Source organism: Ascaphus truei, chromosome 8 (genome assembly GCF_040206685.1).
Source record: "Ascaphus truei isolate aAscTru1 chromosome 8, aAscTru1.hap1, whole genome shotgun sequence".
NCBI lineage: Eukaryota > Metazoa > Chordata > Amphibia > Anura > Ascaphidae > Ascaphus > Ascaphus truei.
This window is the reverse complement of record NC_134490.1, coordinates 98090829-98110941: the sequence shown is the minus strand read 5'-3', so window position 1 is coordinate 98110941 and position 20113 is coordinate 98090829. Positions and strand designations below refer to the sequence as shown.

At 42.7% G+C, this 20113-nt stretch overlaps 1 protein-coding gene across 1 annotated transcript in view; it reads left to right on the top strand.

The window, feature by feature from the left end:
- Positions 1-20113, top strand: part of ANK3 (ankyrin 3) — a 461946-nt gene that overhangs the window by 93697 nt on the left and 348136 nt on the right.

The following is a 20113-nucleotide window of genomic DNA, read 5'->3' as shown; positions in this document are numbered from 1 at the left end:
CCTTCATTATAGAGCCTAATATGTGAAAGAACGATGTAAAAAAATTCGGGGTTGAATTCGTTTGGAGCAAGGGTGTTGTATTTGGGAGGTGCGGGGGGACTTTGTATGTATTTGGGGTGGGAGGTATTTTTATGTATTTGGGGGAGTAATGTTTTTTTGTATGTATTTGGGGGAGTGGGGGGAGTTGTATATATTTGAGGGGTGGGGAGAGGGAGTAAGAGTGAGACACAGGGGAGAGAAATACATGCGAGGCTGGGGCAGGGAGGGATTGAGTTAGTGTGGGGAAATTGGACGAGGGTAGATTGAGTGGGGATGAGTGAGGAGGAGAGGGAGTGAGAAGGAGGAGAGAGAGGGGAAATAGATGGGCCTTTAGAGGCGTGAAATAAGGCTGCGGTCCCAGTGCGTTCTGTAGCACGCGTGCCCGGTGGGGGGGCCGTGCATGCACAGCGCTTTATCGCGGTCCTGGGAGAGATTGCAATGGGAGCGGGCGTGGTTGGGGTTTTGCGGGGCGTGGCCATGACCTCACGTGGCTGGTTCGCCCTCATTGGCTGAACCGCCGGCAGGGGTGTGGCCACGCCTCCGTCGCAAGTTCAACATACAAAAAAATTGTATGTGTGAAAGCTTGCAGTACAGTGCGGCTGCTAAATGTGCGCCGACGCATGTACTGGGCCCGGACTGATTGGGGGGCGGTGCTTGTGCGCACGCCGAGGCTTGCGCTGCAGAACGCACTGGGACCGCAGCCTAAGGGGGCTCACAAGACAACAAACACGGGAAAGGGGCGGTTGTAATTCTATTCCTGGGCCCCGGGAAATCTGTCTGCGGCCCTGTGTGTCCATGTATATGTATAAAACATTTTTATTCTAACACTGACCTAACATTTTACTAATAAATAAGTTATACACAGTACGTGTGTGTGTACACATAAACTTCATTTTTCAATGCAACATGTTTACCAATAGTCATAAATAAAAACAGACTGCAAATTCTATTACTTCTTTCATACAATAAAATTCATAGGCAGCCAGAAATGATTGTTTCACTGCAGTGGGTGTGAGAGTTTGCTGACACGTGCAAGCCTGATTATGTTAACAATAGGACGGTTTGCACTGTCGCGTCCCAGGCTTTTGTTAGCACTCTTCTGGATACCCTGCTCAGTGCTCACATATGGGTGTAACGGGATTGCCAGCTTCAATGGACTGAACAATGGCCGAGAACATCACATTGCTGGTAAAATATATTAAAGCACTTTTTCAATGTAAATTTGTTAACGTTTTATGAAGGCATTTTATTTAAAATAGTACTTCAATATGCTTAGCAAAAAGGCAAATCTGTGCTCTTTCTCTGTATATACACAGGTTTTATACATGTCTGTGTTTTAGTTTGTATGTGCACAAATAGGTATAAGTGTGTGTGTGTGTGTATTATATTATACATGTGTGTGTATATATAATATGCACTGCGCCCCATACTTAATAAGCGACGTTAGTAGTAAGACCATTGAACTCTATTGAAGTGAATGCGCTGTAAGTTCGCACCGCTTATTCCTTTACATGACTGATGCTGAGTCTCAGACCAGACACACTGGTTGGGAATCACAAAGTCTTATTGGAGCGCAATCTGGAAGTGACTGCCAGTGACTTGAATGGCCAGTAATGGAGGATCGAGGTGTGATGCCCTTTAACTGAGTTTAGTGAAACCCCTCGTTGTGAGAGATACTGTAAGCTAAGTCTGTACCATTGTGACAAGGCTGATGTACAGTATGTATTGCTGTTTGTCCTCCGTCCCTTACGTAAAGCAGCATCCCCCCCCCCCTCCCCGTGTGTGTGTGTGTGTGTGTGTGTGTCATGTAACATCCTTACCTAACCTGGCAATCGTTTGGTACTCCTGTTATAAATCTGTAAAATCCTGATTGTGTGCCTAAGTAACCGTACTGTAACTCAGCAGCTACAATGTCAGATTAAGTGTATACAGTAATTGGTAACTGTATGATATGTTTTGTATTTGTGACAGGATAATAGTGGAGAAGGTTGTGGAGCTATACAGGTCACATACGGATTTCATACTATTGCACTATACTGTTACCCCGCCCTTGAATTTGAAATGAATAAATTCCACAATGCAGACATGTTTATTTTCTCGGGAGACTATTTAACGAGACATGCTTGTCCCAACGGCATAGAGCTGATTATAAAAGAGATAAGGGAGTTTGTAGGTGCTAACCGTACAAAGTAGCAGCATGACAAATGGTGGCCAAATATGCACAAACCGCTCAGTTTATTAGATGATATGCAGACCCTTGTTTGTTTGCTCTGCATGTGACCTAATAAGCTGCGAGGTGTGCGCATATTTGGCCAGCTTCCTGTCGTGCTGCTGCTGCTTTGAATGTTTGTCTCTTGAGTGTCCGGAAGCAGCTGATTGCAGGAAAGTAGAGTCCGCACGGGGAGTGAACATGGAGTGTCTGGCACACTTTCAGCAAGTAAGGAGATTGCTGGCTCACACAAAATACTGTGACATAATACTGCAACAAAGCAACACCCAAATGTGTAGCTTTATTGTACTGTTGTGTTTGTCTGCACAGTTTTATTACACAGAGCGCTACATAATTTTCTCTTTACGATTTTTGTGGCAAGGGAGGCATTAGACTTTTCTGCAATCATAGTTGACTTAATGACACTATTGAGGGACTGTTTCAATTCAGTTAAGATTGAAGCAACCGTTTCAGCTTTTTTCGGCTGAAAATCCCCAATCTAGGGGGTATGATACATTTTATTGGACCAACAAGTAGTTCTATGTTACAAGCGTTCCAACCTCTCTTCTTCTTCGGGTATCCCTGAGAGCTTTGAAAGTTTGTAACATAGAACTACTTGTTGGTCCAAGAAAGGTATCGTACCCCCTGCTCCCGCTCCCTCCTGTGTTACTACATGGAAGAAAGGAGCCACCCTTCTTGGTTCAGTATTGTTAATGGGGATTCTCCACCTAAACATACCCAATTGCTGCTTTGGTAATTTGCCTAATTTAAGTATCCCCTTATTGTCGGCCTGAACTAATTCTTTTGCTTTTATTTTCCCCACTACGAGGTTTTAGGTGGTATTGCAAATTGTTGCGAACATGTTTGTAATTAGTATCAGAGGTTGGTCCAGCAGTATTCTGATGATTCTTTTTAGCCAAATCTGGAATAAATCTATTGACTGTTCTTGGGGATGAAATTAATTATGTATATTAGGCAATGACATTTTGTATTATCGAAGTACATTTTCCTATTGATTTCTTATAAACATTCGTTTGTTTAACCACTCCCTTTCTCTTGACAACTAGTATTTTCCTGACATACAGTGACATCCTTTTTGAATAAGATACAGTAACTCCACCTATCGCACGTGTTCTTTCCTCGGAAAGTAACACCTATTTTATCGATTTTATATTGAGGTTGTTATATTGAGTTTGTTATATTGAGGTTGTTATATTGAGGTTGACTGGAGGCTGAGGTTGCGAATGTAACTGAGATTGTCAGGAAGATGCAATTAAACTCGTCAATTGCATAGGGTTGCAAAGCCGAGCAATGTTTGCTGCTATTCGACTAACGTGATTCACTAATGCAACTTTACTAGAGTCAGGAAGGAATTCATTTTTTCGCTTATGAGACATAATTGGCAAATATTTCTCTGGGGTGTTTTGTTTGCCTTCCTCTGGATCAATAGAAATAAAATTATAGGATAAGTATCTGTCACCTAAATTTTGCATGAGTTGTATTCGGTCTTTGTTTCAGACTCAATTACTACTAGTTAATTACTACTACTTATTAAGCAAGATTTGGGGCTTGTTAAGATATCACTATAGACGGCTCTTTTCCTGCTCAGTAAGACAACCTTTTAAAACAGATTAAAAATAAATACGAGACTGGCTTATTTAACAGTTGCATTAGTAGGCCTAATTTACCCCAGCATGAGAGTAATATTAGACCGTTTTGCTGAATATAAAAGGCTGACTAAAGTAACCTGTATCTTTAGCAAAATATAACAGTTTGTAAATATCATGCCATTAATAGCACAGGGAAATGGCTTGAAGGACATCCCGTACAAGCTAATGCTCAGCAGAATGTATAGATGCTAATTCACCTTGAAGCATGTTCTCTCCGGGATGCTATTCTGAACTATAATTTCTCTTGCACACTTCCATTTATAGCACTGATTAGCATGCTTTCAGCACCCGCTGAACACACACACAACACCACTGAGATAAAAAAATAAAAACATATGGATCCAAATATCTTCGCGTATGTTCCTGCTTGACCTTGATGACGTGAGTACAAACAAGCGGCAGGGGGAAAGACTCTGAAAAAGGCAGCATAGTCACTGCTTTCACTGGCTGCAAATGGAGCTCATTTCTGCATAAAGTTGCAGTCCATTTTCTAGTATTAATTACTTTATCTTTTTTTTGTGATCATAATCACATTCTTGGTCTTTGTCCATATTGGTTTGGAATCATTCTACATATATAAATACTGTATAATATGCGTGGATTTCTAAAGATTTTGAAACCTAAACCTGGCAGTTTGGGAATATTTAGAAGTGCTTTAGATTTTGCACTGGATCACGGTGTAGCCGGACTTCCCGGTGGCGTTTCCCCGGCAGTGGAGGTCACCTCTCTTGGGAGGGATGGGGTGGTAGGGAAGAGTGGATCTGCCGTGGCAGATCGTAATACATACAAATTAAAAGAGAGAGTACTATTTTCTTTGTGCTAATTATGTATCAGATGAACATTTTTGTAGTATATCCAGAATTACTCATTGGGAGAAATGTACCATCAGGCACACTACATTTTCAGCGTCACAGGGCTATTTTATTTAGGAGTGGTGGTACATGCCACTACTCCAATCTTTAAGTGTACTATTAGGGACAGGGTAGGGACACCCACCTACCCACCTGTCCGATCACTATAGCCTTAGCTGTAGTGATATCAGCAGATCATTAGAACGATTTTGTGTAGTTCCTATCAACAGAACTAGGTTCACTTTTTTATCATAGGTCTACTCCACAACTGTCCTTTCACCCTGGCTGTTTATATCACTTGCCTGTGATACCGCATAGTGACTATTAGGCTGCTGCCCCCACCTAGGGAATTCTTTTAAGCATTGTTTGTATGTTGTGTCCGCATAAGTATATCCGCTCCCTCGACACTTGATCCTCATTCATTTACCTACTGAGGGTTACTTACCTTGGATCCACACATTAGTACGGCCCAGCAGCAGAGCTGCAGTCACAGCTGATCCTGGTAATCCTTCGCCACAAGGGGAACCAGCAATTATCATACCAGAAACTACGCTGGAATGTATATTACCTAAGTTCACTGGATATACTTTATCACTCCTTGTCTATTTGTGTCCCATTTATTTTAGTTATGGTCTACGCACTTATTAAACTTGGATTTTAACATTAATATTACAATAGTTCTCCACCTGTGTTAGGGACGTTCCTTATCCCACTGGTTATACTATGGGCACTTACTCCTTTATTTACATATAATTATTCACATTGCTGGTAGCGAGTGCATGCTATTAGGGGGCTTTTTGTTCCTCGCCCACTCCATCTCTGAGGAGTATCTAGGGCGTTGGTCTCTTTTGTCCACATATCCCTCCCCTAGTGCACCCTTCAGCCCACCCAATAATAGGAGGCTGAGCGGGTTTTCCAATTCTGTTGTCAGCATATTATTATGTCTAACATAGTGATCATTAAAGCAACTTTTCCCCCACCATCTACTCTTTACAGTGAGCTGGTGAGGGCAACTTCCTTCTCATCTCTGTCTGTCCCGTTATATCTGGAATTTACTGCCCATTAACTTCAAGTTCTGAATATTTTGTTTTATCTTAAATTCGGACATGTCCGACAAACTTGGAATTGTCATGTTAAATCTTGGATAGTTGGCATCGGGAATATATGTGGATCTGCAAGATCTCATGAGTATGTTAACAACGTGTGACCTTTTTGATTGCTGATATCAACATATTTTTTGCTTGGGAGTATTGGGCTTAGTTTATGAACAGTTTACCTTTTATACTTTATCATACAGTACTTTATCGAAGTCCTAAATTACATCAGAGGCTTTAATGCATGCAGATATTTCCCAGTTGTCTGAGGCAATGATATTCTGCAGAAATTGACTTTACATGCTCAGTTAGAAGTGAAACAAATTGAGGTGCAGGTTATAGTTACCCGCACTTGTATGAGTCAAAGGGCGTAAGACTCAACATTATTGTAAATGACTGCGAGTTTTTTGCATGCGCAGTATTTCAGGAATGGTTTTGTTACAGGTGACATGGTTTTATTAGAAAATGCTAATTGTTTTGTTAGTGAAAACAGTTAGTAAAACAATGATATTGTATAGTGACAAAAAAAGAGATAGTGACAGATGGATAGACCCAAAGTCTATTCAGTGTATCATTAATAGCCCTACTAATATATTTCATTAGGTGGAATGTGATTGTTTTTACATTTTGCGAGTTACAATTTTTTATGAGACACACCACAAAACTTGGTTATCTTGCAGGGTGCGCCGAATACAGAATTGGGGGTCCAAAAAGCAAAACCGTTCCTTTTGAGTTAAAAAAATAAATAAATAGTTGAGAATCATTGCATTTGAGTCAAATTTTGAGGATAAAGTTTTGACCGTGTATTTGTTGTTGTTTTAAGAATGAGCTGGGCTCAATTTTTTGTTTTGTTTTTTAAGACAAATGTGATGCACAAATACAGTCGGAGTGAAACAAATTGCTTTACTTAAACGTGTACAATCTTAATATTTTACATCAATGTACTATTTTTTTTTCTCCCAATGAGTAATTGTTGCTTTTATTTTAAACAAGTGTTGCTTCAGCTAAAATATTTAAGCATATACAGTACAACTAAATGCTTTCTCATAATCGGAAGCCTGCTAGCTACATTCATTAGAAGGTCGATATTGAGATAAGCAATATAGGGTTTGTCCAGTCTGTAACTGCAAAGCTCTGGGCTTTCTCCATCCCATCGCTTTAGTTTTTTTGCAAGTTGATGCTTTTCAAAGGCTCTTGATATCTAAATGCCTTTGCATTCCATCTACAGGTTCCAATGACATCTTCATTAATGAAATACTGTTTGTTGTACAAGGTGCAATCCCATCTGAGTCCCATGATGATCTCCTTTATCAAAATAACATAACATACAGTATGCAGTATACCTTAACACAGGGGTACGGAAAGTGGGGGGTGCGAGATTTTTCTGGGGGGGCGCGGCGGTTGCAGAGGCCCCGCTCTCTTCCCCAAGGCGTATAAATTAAAGGCCTTGGAGATAGCGTGAGGCCTCTGCAACATCAACTTACCTTGACTCGTCAGGACTCGTCTCTATGGCAACGCAGCGTCAAATAATGCTGCGGGTCACATGACCCCGCGGCATCATATGATGCATCAAGGTAAGGGGGGCGCGAGCACCAGAGGAGGCAAGGCAGGGGGGCACAGCAGCAAAAGTTTGCACTCCCCTGCCTTAACATATCAAACAATTGTGGTGTGGAGTAGCCTTGGTGCTCCAAGCAACCACACATCTGTTACTTTGCAGTGTTTCACTGGAAGATTTAACTTGTGTGTCTAAATATACTGAGAAAGGTCCAGAGAGAGACAGAAACATTTAATGTTTTAATAATAAAGATTTCTCCTTTTTATTTAAAGTCCCTGTGAGTGCCAATTTTATTTTTCGGCCACCACCCCCTTCTGAACACCCAAATAAGTGCCTCCTAAACACACACACACACACACACACATGTATGTCATGACTGCTGGACTACTTCCACACCGAATAGGTTATCAGAGTTTCATACTGCGTTAACTGCCATAGACTTGAATTACAGTTGAAGTGTGAATTAGCTCGGATACCCCTTATCAACGCTTAATGAATCTCACTCCATGCAATATCCTACATGTTTTTTTTTTATATAAATCTGTTCTGTAGTATTCGATAATACTAACTACATTTTGTTTTGTTTAATTCAACTATTAATGCAATCTTTGAGTTTTTTAATATGCTGAGCATGCTTTGATTTCTACAGAATGTAAATGCGTGGTGCTAAAGACCGATAACAGAAAATGATATTGAATGAATAAAGAATACATGTGGAGGGACCCCCAGAATAAATACTTGATTGAAGACAGGTATTGGGTGTATAATCCTGGATAGTGAACTCATCACATGGTGAGAAATTAACACACCTTGGCACCAGGAATCATGGGCATATAATTCACCCTAAGATAATACCAAAATGTCCTGAAGATCATAGCAAGGAGAACATGTAGCAAGCAAGTGACTCACTTTTGAAGCTGCGACGTCCATGTAATCCAGCAGTGGGGGCCTTGTGTGTGCCTCCGTCCAGTAGATATGGCAAGAGAAAAAAGGAAGAATACCAGAGCACTTCAGCAAATGTCCATAGAAAACTAAACAGGAGAGTGCGTGTCCCATGAAAATGTTACACCTTGACAAAGCACTCTGAGAAGCGTGAAACGTTGGGGGGGCTTTTTTGCCCTTTTCTTGTCCTCATGACCATTAAATAATAACATTTTCATGGGAAACGCACCCTCCTGTTTATTTTTCTATGGACGTTTGTTGTAGTGCTCTGCTATTCCTTTTTTTCTTTTGATTTCTACAGCAAGTTTTAGCCCATTTCCCCAGCAGGGCAGATCTTTGCAACACTTTCCTGTTTGTGATCTTGTGTTGCCAATATTCCCAGCAGTTTGAGCTGCAAACTGTAGCAATAGATAATGTTGCTTTAGTAATATAAGAATGCATTGTAGCTGCTGAGTTACCCTGACTGAAGGATTGATTGAAACGGAAAGGCAGCCATTTAGTGAACCCTGGGAAGCAGAATCTTTGCTGATCGATTACAAGAGAACAAATCGATCGGCAGTTTAGGTAATTGTTTTTCAAAGGTAATCAAAGGCTGCATATATTAAAACAAAAAAAATATATATATAAAAAATTTTTCAGTGCCCTTGGACGGCCTCTTTAATATTTTACTTTTATCTCCTGATCCTACTTTCAATTTCGTGAAAAGTAAATGAGCTTAATGTTAACTTGAGGCAAATTATTATTATTATTATTATTATTATTATTATTAAAGCTTGTTTCAATAATAATTGTCTAGTCTTCTATAAAGAAATGTGTTACCTATAAATTGTTTATTTTTTATTCAAATTGTAGCATATATTTGAATGATTTAGTGGAGGGACTGGTTTGGGAAGAGACATTTGTTAAATTAAACATTGAGGTGTTAACTTTAAGTAGATCATCAATAAAACAGCTACACTCCGTAATATACAGATTTATTTCGCTGCTTCAGCTGTCTAGAAGCTAAAGGCGGAGAATAGAAGTCCGTGTCGTAGCTAGACATTCGCGGGCCCCCTGGGCAAGAAAAGTTTCAGGGCCCCATTAATATTAATCCTGAGTAGAATTGTTTTCTCCCTCCCATCCTCTCCCTGATCCTCTATCTCAGGGGTGCGCAAACTGGGGTTCGTGGGGTTTACAGAGGCCCCGCGCGCTTCCCGAAGGCACTTAAGTTAAATGCCAGGAAAGCGGCGAAGGCCTCTGTAAACTTAACTTGGTTCAGACGGCTTCTGGAGGCGCGTCACTATGGCAACGTGATGTCATGACATCCAGAACGCCGGAACTAAGGAAGGGGGGGAGGGGGCGGAGATTGGGATCTCCTCTCCTCCTCCTCATTTCTCCCCCTCCTCCTCCTCCACATCATCTCTACTCCCTCCTCTCCCCCATCCTATCTCTCCTCCCATATATACACACAAACACTACACCATATACACACATACCAAACATGCAACATTAGTGTAACACACACATACTGTATCCAAATACACATTTATATTCAACATATAAAAAAACCACTAAATATACAACATATACATGCACATAATACATGAAACACACATATGCATTACAAATACACACACACCAACACACACTTACCAACACAGACATACACACACTTACCAACAGACACACAAAACCGGGAGATGCAGAGAGGAGAAGCTATGGAGTGCTCTGCAGTGCCACCTGCTGCCCGGAAGTGGTTAAGCAGGAAGAAAGGCCAATCCTTTTCCTTGCTGCATACTCCACATGGGCATTTTATTACAGTGTTACTGATACATTCCGTCATAAGGGCAGGTTATTGGCTTATCTGCCTTACATAGCATTTCCTTGGAGGTGTATGTTGTGGCGGTGACGGAGTTAACCAGGCTTATAATAAAGGTCAAGCCCGCTTGGTTACCCCTGACCCGTGTTTTGGGGTCCTAGAGTGTCAGCTCTGGGGCCCGGGCATTGTGTATGCATTACTGTGACTGTGTGCAAAATATGAGACAACTGCCATTGTTGTGTTTTTACCTTTTCCAGAGGTGCTGGGACCGGGAGATTTTCAGGAGGTAAGTTTCAGGGTGGGTTTGCCGGAGAAAGTTGTTACAGATTGTGGCTAGGTATCGGGGTTCTCAAGCTATGAGTTACCCCAGAAATGTATCTGGGAATCAAGTGAGATTCTCGGATACATGGAAGCCCAGTGCTCCGGGCAGACTCCATCCTGAAACCGTTCTTGCGACTCACCACTAGGATGTCCTGCTTCAGCACAGAGCAGGAAAAGATCAAAATGGGACACAAGGGGTTGATGTATATCCCCACACTCAAGGCAGGTATAAGACGGAGGGTGGTTTTATTAAAATAAGAGGTTTAGGTTTGTAGTGGTTTGAAATATGTTTAAAGATCCAGTTGCTGTGTGTAAGAGATGAAGGCGAGTGTAAGGGGAACCACACATAAGACAGGCCACAATATATTATATTACATGGGTATAGTTTAATGTGTATATATGGTGATGCTCTGTGGGTGAACTGTGGGATTTAGAAGTCATGGCTAGCAGGCTCGGTGCCTATGCTGATGAGATTTTATTGAGGGGGTAAGGAAAATGTTTAATTCATGCTAGAATAAAACGGTGTAAGTTAGGTTTTAAAGTCCCAGCGGGGGCTTATGACTAATAGCTTCAAAGGGACATTTGTCCTAGAGGTGTTAACAGAGGTGTTAGCAGGAAAGGCCAATTGGAACACGGTTATCCTCACTTTAAAGGGTTCATTTGGCCTAGCTAGACTGAGCGGCATTCATTAAGAAATCAGGAGGGGGATATGGTAAGTGGCAGGTGACAATTGGGGGAAGATGACAGTTTTGTTGCACATGCTTAGTCACTGTTCTGAAGCTTCTGCAAGGCTACCTGTGTTACTGGCGGAGCATGCCCATTGGCCAGGGAGAATATTCCCACGCAGCGATTCGCTGCAGACTGAAAAGCTAGACTTTTGGGAGTTTTTAAAAGTTGGAGCAGTCAGAGTGTTAGATTCATCAGATCCATCTAATCCATCTAAGTTTTTCATGAGTCCATCAGTTCCATCTTGTGTGATTCACCTGAGATTCAGTGCCATTTGAGAAGTTCCAGCTCTGAGTAAATCACCTAAATTTCTCAGAGTATAAGTGACCAGACTTCAACAGCAAGAGGTTACAGGAAGGAGAAGTGGCCTGGAATATTTTGCTGTGTGTTTGCAATTAGGAAAGATTAGTTTTGTTATCCCAGTTTCCAAAGTAAGTGTGTCTTTTTACTATATTTTTGTGTGACATAGTTGTATACGTTCATTAGGTGAATAAACGCAATTTATTTTTTATCTCTCTGCTTGCTCAATCAATGATCCCGGTAATTAAAAGTCTTAATAAGCTGGGTCTACCGTGACATATGTCTCTTCCCTCTCGGAAAGAGCCCCTACCAATTTTCCAATTAGTACAGGTATATTACACCCCAGTGTCAGTCTGCACATCACTCTCCATTGAAGAGTAGGTGAATATATAAGGCTGACAGAAATACAGCTAAACCCCGTTATAGCGCGACCCATTATAACGCGAATCCGCTTATAACGCGGTTTTCACGTGGCTCCCGTTTTAAAAAAAATAAATAAAAAAATATTAAAAAAAAAAAAATTTACATATTTTTTTACATTTTTTTTGCACACTGCACACTGAACACTGCACACACTGTACACTGCACACACTGTACACTGCACACACTGTACACTGCACACACTGTACACTGCACACACTGTACACTGCACACACTGTACACTGCACACACTGTACACTGCACACACTCTCACTGCACACACTCTCACTGCACACACTCTCACTGCACACTGCACACACTCCCAGCACACACTCTCACTGCACACACTCTCACTGCACACACTCTCACTGCACACACTCTCACTGCACACACTCTCACTGCACACACTCTCACTGCACACACTCTCACTGCACACACTCTCACTGCACACACTCTCACAGCACACTCTCACAGCACACTGTTTTGGGCCTGCCACAGCGACGTTGGGCTCAGGGAGAGCCCCCCCTCTCCCTGCCTGTATCTCTATTACTGTGGGGGACGATTGAAGGGAGCTGATCCCTGGCCGAGGAACTCCGAAACAACTGACATCCCAGCAAAGGCTGCGTGAGCTCTCCTCCCCCTCGCAGCTTCTCTGCACAGATCAACTGTTGCAGATGCTGGGTAAGTGCTGCTGTGGGGGGTGTGTGTGTGTGTGTGTGTGGGGTGTGTGTGTGTGTGTGGGGGGGGGGTAAGTGTAAGTGCTGCTGGGAGTGGCAGGTGGGGGGGGAGTCCTGGGGCCTGCCATTGCGACGCTGGGCTCTGGGAGAGTTATCTCAGCTCTCCCTCTTCGGCAGCACGGAGTCCCAGATCACGGCGGCCATTTTTTTTAAACATTTTTTTTGCGGCGGCCATTTAGTTTTTTCGCGACCCCGTTACTAACGCGGTGGTCTCGGGTGGACCCCGAGGACCGCGCTATAACGGGGTATAGCTGTATATGTAAGTTTTATTATATTCACACCAGGGAATTTGTGCACCTACATAGTAAGGTAACTCGGTTATGCCTTGACGTTGGCTGCAGGCTTATAACCCAGGCTTTGCCCGGGCTATAGCCACGCCCCTGATAGAAGTATATTATATTGCAACAATTCACTTATTTTACAGACATTACATGTATTAGAACAAAAGATAAGAGCCCCCTGCTACATCCAATATGACTAATAATTTACTACATTACTGTGCATGTTATCTATATTCTTTCTTCATAAATATGGCTCATTTAGTTCAATACTTTCGCCAAAATATTTTAAGCCTGCAGCCACATCACGGTAACCCCATTTCAGTAGGTCGTACACTACCGATATGATATACTGTTATTTATTACTCCCACTGCATAGAGAGCAGAGCGGAAACAGAAATGCTGCAGCATGTAGCATGCAGTGCCTTAAGGGTTAACATGTAAGAAGCACTGTATTTGCGATGTATGAGCTGCTGTGCAGTTACATGTATTAGATTGGGTTAATCCTGCAGTAGGTGTTTGTGCTATTCAATTTAGCCTTGAGCAATGTCAATTGAGCGCAATGGCCTTGAATGTATTATTGCATTTATGAAATTGACAAAAACAAATGTACAGTGTGTGATGTGTAAATGCAAGAAGAATCTGGAACAAGATGATAGTTTGGGTGCCCAATAATTCAAGTAGGTGTATGTAAGAAAAACATTTAAACATTTCTAACGGGACTTATTTCAAAATGTTAAATGTGCACAATAAATCAATAGGTTCAGTCAATAGGAATCGTGTACAGTATCTAAAACCCATGTGCAATGTCATATGGCAACACTGCGAATCACTGAGTGAGATAAGGCTTGGCACAAGTGGAGATTCTTCTTTTTTTTTTTTAACCCAACCCTTAAACCACCTATTACATACAGACACGCCATTATTTACCTAATTCCACTCAATTATACTAGTTTTGAGCGAGTCACTGCCAACCGATTTGGCTGAAACGCTCCAACACTGACAGCCCTATTCATTATACCTCATATGTTTCACAAAGTCAAACGATCAATATATATATATATATATATATATATATATATATATATATATATATATATATATATATATATATGACAAGAAGTGGTGCCTACCTAAATCCAATACGGCATGAGTGAGGTCAAATGATGTGAATATGATGCCTATGCTAATCAAGTTTATAAAATAATGACATTAAAAATAAGTAAACAAAAAAAGTCCAGAAAAAATATACAGTACAAACAAATCAATGTCCAGTTCCACAGCGCTATCCAAATGAGTCTTTGCAGCCTGAGAAAAGGGGACACCACTCCCCTCAGGATATCTACAGAAAAAAACAAAACAGGCGCACTCATAGCGTAGTATGGTTACCAAAATGTATGTGAAACTGGAAGTATAAAAATGCACACTAACAAACATATTAGGATACAAAGCATGTATGAGTAACACTCAATCGCAGCCGAAGATACCAGCAGCTCCTTTTAGTGTCTGTCTGAGGTTTGCTGGAAGTCGCAGCTCCTGTAGTATGTTCCGTGTTCAGACGGACACTAAAAGGAGCTGCTGGTATCTTCGGCTGGCGATTGAGTGTTACTCATACATGCTTTGTATCCTAATATGTGTGTGAGTGTGCATTTTTATACTTCCAGGTTCATATACATTTTGGTAACCATACTACGCTATGAGTGCGCCTGTTTTTTGTTTATATATATATATATATGTATGTACAGTATGTATGTATGTATGTATGTATGTCGACAAATCACTCAAAAATCTACTCGCCGAACAAAAAATCTACTCGACACCTAGCCCCGCCCCCAGACCTGCTTTTTAAAAAAAATGACTGAATAAATTCCTAGTAAGAACAACATTTGTTTTTGACATTAGTTTATTTATTGTATTACATTATACTACAATTAGTCCTTGTTACGTGTGTGTGTGTGTGTGTGTGTGTGTGTGTGTGTGTGTGTGTGTGTGTGTGTGTGTGTGTGTGTGTAAATGTCGGATTTAGAAAAAAAAAGCCAGAAGTGAATGACTAGTTTCCTGAACCCCATAACTAGTGCCTGGACGCCCCCGCTTCACAATATCTAAAGCAGCAATCCCGCCTGGGATCTTACCTTATCCACAGTCCCTCAATGTCCAGGTACCCTCATTCCCGCAATGTTATACATTGGAGGGGAGGTGTTCCCTACCTGTCTTCTGGGTTAGGGGGAGTTCCGATGTCTTCCATGTGAAGCTTGAGAGTTAGATCTGGAAGAAAGCAGTGTAGGTTATTTCGGTGTAGGTATAGGGCAGTTAAGATATATATGGTTAATAAGAGATCCAGAGTGTGAGAGAGAGAGAGAGAGTGTGGGTGACAGACAGAGAGACAGAGAGAGAGAGAGAGAGAGAGAGAGAGAGTGGGTGAGAGAGAGTGGGTGAGAGAGAGACAGAGAGAGAGTGGGTGAGAGAGAATAGGTGAGAGAGAGAGTAGGTGAGAGAGAGAGTAGGTGAGAGAGAGAGTAGGTGAGAGAGAGAGTAGGTGAGAGAGAGAGTAGGTGAGAGAGAGAGTAGGTGAGAGAGAGAGTAGGTGAGAGAGAGTAGGTGAGAGAGAGTAGGTGAGAGAGTAGGTGAGAAAGAAGGTGAGAGAGAGAGAGACAGACACAGAGAGAGAGACACACACACACACACACACACACAGAGAGAGAGAGAGAGAGAGAGACAGACAGAGAGAGAGAACACACAGAGAGATAATGAGAGAAAGACAGAGAGAGGGCAACAGAGAGAGGGAGAGGTCGACAGAGAGAGGGAGAGGTCGACAGAGAGAGGGAGAGGGCGACAGAGAGAGGGAGAGAGGGAGAGGGCGACAGAGAGAGGGAGAGGGCGACAGAGAGAGGGAGAGGGCGACAGAGAGAGGGAGAGGGCGACAGAGAGAGGGAGAGGGCGACAGGGAGAGGGAGAGGGCGACGGAGAGGGCGAGGGCAACAGGGAGAGGGCGACAGGGAGAGGGCGAGGGTGACAGGGAGAGGGTGAGGGCGACAGGGAGAGGGCGACAGGGAGAGGATGAGGGCGACAGGGAGAGGGTGACAGGGTGAGGGTGAGTGCGACAGGGAGAGGATGAGTGTGACAGGGAGAGGGCGACACAGGGAGAGGGCGACACAGGGAGAGTGGGCGACACAGGGAGAGTGGGCGACACAGGGAGAGTGGGCGACACAGGGAGAGTGGGCGACACAGGGAGAGTGGGCGACACAGGGAGAGTGGGCGACACAGGGAGAATGGGCGAAACAGGGAGAGGGCGACACAGGGAGAGGGTGAGGGTGACAGGGAGACACAGGGAGAGGGAGTGACACACAGACACACACTCACAGACACACACACACTCATTCACAGACACACACACTCACAGACACACACTCACAGAAACACACACTCAGACACACACACACAGACACACACACACAGACACACACACACACTCACAGACACACACACAGTCACTCACAGACACACACACAGTCACTCACAGACACACACACACTCACTCACTCACTCACTCACACACACACACTCACAGACACACACACGCACTCACTAACAGACACACACACTCAGACACACACACTCACAGACACACACACTCACAGACACACACACTCACAGACACACACACTCACAGACACACACACTCACAGACACACACACTCACAGACACACACTCACTCACAGACACACACTCACTCACAGACACACACTCACTCACAGACACACACACACACACACTCACACACACACACACAGACACACACACACACACACACGAGTCAGGTAATTACCTGCCTGGGGCTCTCCTCTCTCCACTTGTCCTCCTCCGCAGCACTTCCACCTGCCTGTGTGACGCGAGGTGGACGCCGCAGCACCTCCCCCCCCCAGAGGCGGACACCGCAGCACCCCCCGAAGCGGCCGCCGCCCCCCCTCCAGAGGTGGACACCGCCACACACCCTCCAGAGGCGGTCACCGCGGCAGCACCCCCTCTCAGAGGTGGTCACCGCGGCAGCACCCCCCCCCCCCGAAGCGGAAGTGTACGCCACCGCAGCAACTACCCCAACACCCCACCCCCCCCGAAGCGACGCCGCACCCCCTCCAGAGGCAGACACCGCCGCTGCCGCAACAGCCTACCTCCAGCCCCGGGCAACAAGCGGGGACCCCCCCAGGATACCTCCCGCCCCGGGCAGCAAGCGGGGATCAGGGGCAGGGGGGAGAGGAGATAGGGGGAAGGGGCTAACCGAGAGCTGCCAGTCGGCCCTCTTCCCCGCGTCAGCCCAATCAGGGAGGGGGATTATTTATTTAAAATATATATATATATTTGGCGCGAGCAGGGGAATTCATAGAGCCGCAGCACGGCTCGCCAGTGGCCTAAATCCACTCGCCACGGGCGTGTGGTTATGCGTATTTGTCGAACACTGTATATGTGTATATATATATATTGATGTGGTCCACTTAGATTTTGCAAAGGCTTTTGATACGGTTTCACACAAGGTGAGTGTACAAAATAAAGAAAATTGGACTCAGTAATAATATATGCATCTGGATTGAAAACTGGTTAAAGGACAGACAACAGAGGGTTGTCATAAATGGAACTTTTTCAGGTTGGGCTAAAGTCGTGAGTGGAGTACCTCAGGGATCGATACTGGGACCCCTGCTTTTTAGCTTGTTTATTGATGGCATTGAGAGCAAAGTCTACATCTTTGATAATGATACTAAGTTGTGTAAGGTAGTAGTATCAGAGCAGGATGTAATTTCTCTTCAGAAGGATTCGAAGAGACTGGAAACGTGGGCAGGTAAATGGCATATGGTTTAATACAGATAAATGTAAGGTTATGCATTTGGGATAAGGAATAAACAGGCGACTTACAAATTATATGGGGATAAATTGGGGGAATCCTTGATGGAGAAGGATTTAGGAGTGCTTGTAGACAGCAGGTTTAACAATAGTGCCCAAAGTCATGCAGTAACTGCAAAGGCAAACAAGATCTTATCTTGCATTAAACGGGCAATGGATGGAAGGGAAGTAAACATAATTATGCCCCTTTACAAAGCATTAGTAAGACCACACCTTGAATATGGAGTACAATTTTGGACACCACTCCTTAGAAAAGACATTGTGGAACTAGAGAGAGTGCAGAGAAGATCCACCAAATTAATAAAGGGGATGGACAATCTAATTTATGAGGAGAGGCTAGCTAAATTAGATTTATTTACATTAGAAAAGAGGCGTCTAAGAGGGGATATGATAACTATATACAAATATATTCGGGGACAATAAAAGGAGCTTTCAAAAGAACTATTCATCCCACGGGTAGTACAAAGGACTCAGGACCATCCCTTAAGGTTGGAGGAAAGGCGATTTCACCAGCAACAAAGGAAAGGGTTATTTACAGTAAGGGCAGTTAAAATGTGGAATTCATTACCCATGGAGACTGTGATGGCAGATACAATAGATTTGTTCAAAAAAATGTTGGACATCTTTTTAGATAGGAAAGGTATACAGGGATGTACCACATAAGTATACATGGGAAGGATGTTGATCCAGGGATTAATCCGATTGCCAATTCTTAGAGTCGGGAAGGAATTTATTTTCCACTTAAGAGATATCATTGGATGATATGACTCTGGGGTTTTTGTTTGCCTTTCTCTGGATTAATAAGTAAGTATAGATATAGGATAAAGTATCTGTTGTCTAAATTTAGTATAGGTTGAACTTGATGGACTTACGTCTTTTTTCAACCTCATCTACTATGTAATTGTGTAACAGTGGTACCAAAGCACCTTTTGGAAGAACAGGCCTGAACAAGTTCAGTACAACACAAGCTCCCACGGTGTGCTGGCACCATCATAACCCAACATACCCAGGATTGGGTGAGTGTTACACCACTGGCCCTGACTCACACCCGCACAGCGCTGTTTGGGGATTGTGTTGAAAATGTGTACAGTGATTTGCTGAGGATCACAAGGTGCCTGTGTATGTAGTAAACAAGTTGTTGATTCGCCCATACTGTGTTTGTATTATTCCTGCCGTCTGACCGCAGGCCACGTGTGGCCCAGTAAGTAATAAGGAACACCGCCTCAGCGATAGTTGTAAATCTGAGAGCTAAAAGTATTTGTTTATTTTATGTAAAAAAAAAAAAAAAAAAAAAAATATATATATATATATATATATATATATATATATATATATATATATATATATATATATATATATATATATATATATATATATATATAGCAACTGTAAATATTACTGTATGTTCATTTGCATGTCTTAAACAGGTCTGAAACCCTGTCTTTCACCATTATCACCCAGCACACAGCACTTTCACTGCAGCAAGAGATTCTGGGAAATAACATACATACATACATACACACATACATACATACATACATACATACATACATACATACAAACATACACACCGTCACAAATATTCAACTTATTGATCCAGTGATCCAGTTTGTCAATTGCTGATTATATCCCTAATTGTATTTGTTGTACGAAAGACCTCTAGGAGATTGTACTGAGCAAGAAAACATTTTGGCCTGAGGCCCAACAAGAGGATGCTAACTACGCCAAACATTTGTTATTGGAACAATTGTCTCATTTAAATGGGATGGGTTTATGTTACCTCAAAACCATAATCAACATTATTGGGACAGTTTATTTACAAAAACAGAGATAACGTGGACAGGCGTAAAATGTAAATACTGCATATATAATACATATAGCTGAATACTATATAAAGGGTGATATATGAAAATATTTAAAAAAAAATAAAATACTGTATGTTTACATCCAGTACATAAAACAGACAGCAAATAAACTGTTGGGTTGGCTGACTGAAGGGGAAAAAGCAGTTTGGTTGTGTGTGTGTGTGTGTGTGTGTGTGTGTGTGTGTGTGTGTGTGTGTGTATGTATGTGTGTGTGTGTGTGTGTATATGTATGTATGTATATATTGGAGTGGGGGTGCTTGGCAGGACCCCTGGATTATGAGTCACGTAACTATGCTACCTAACATTGCTGTGATTATATTTTTGGACATTGAACACTTTTGATACACGTTTGTGCAGTATACAGGCTATTTAACTCTGCACTCGGCTGAGGGCATGTATTTCAAATGCTACATG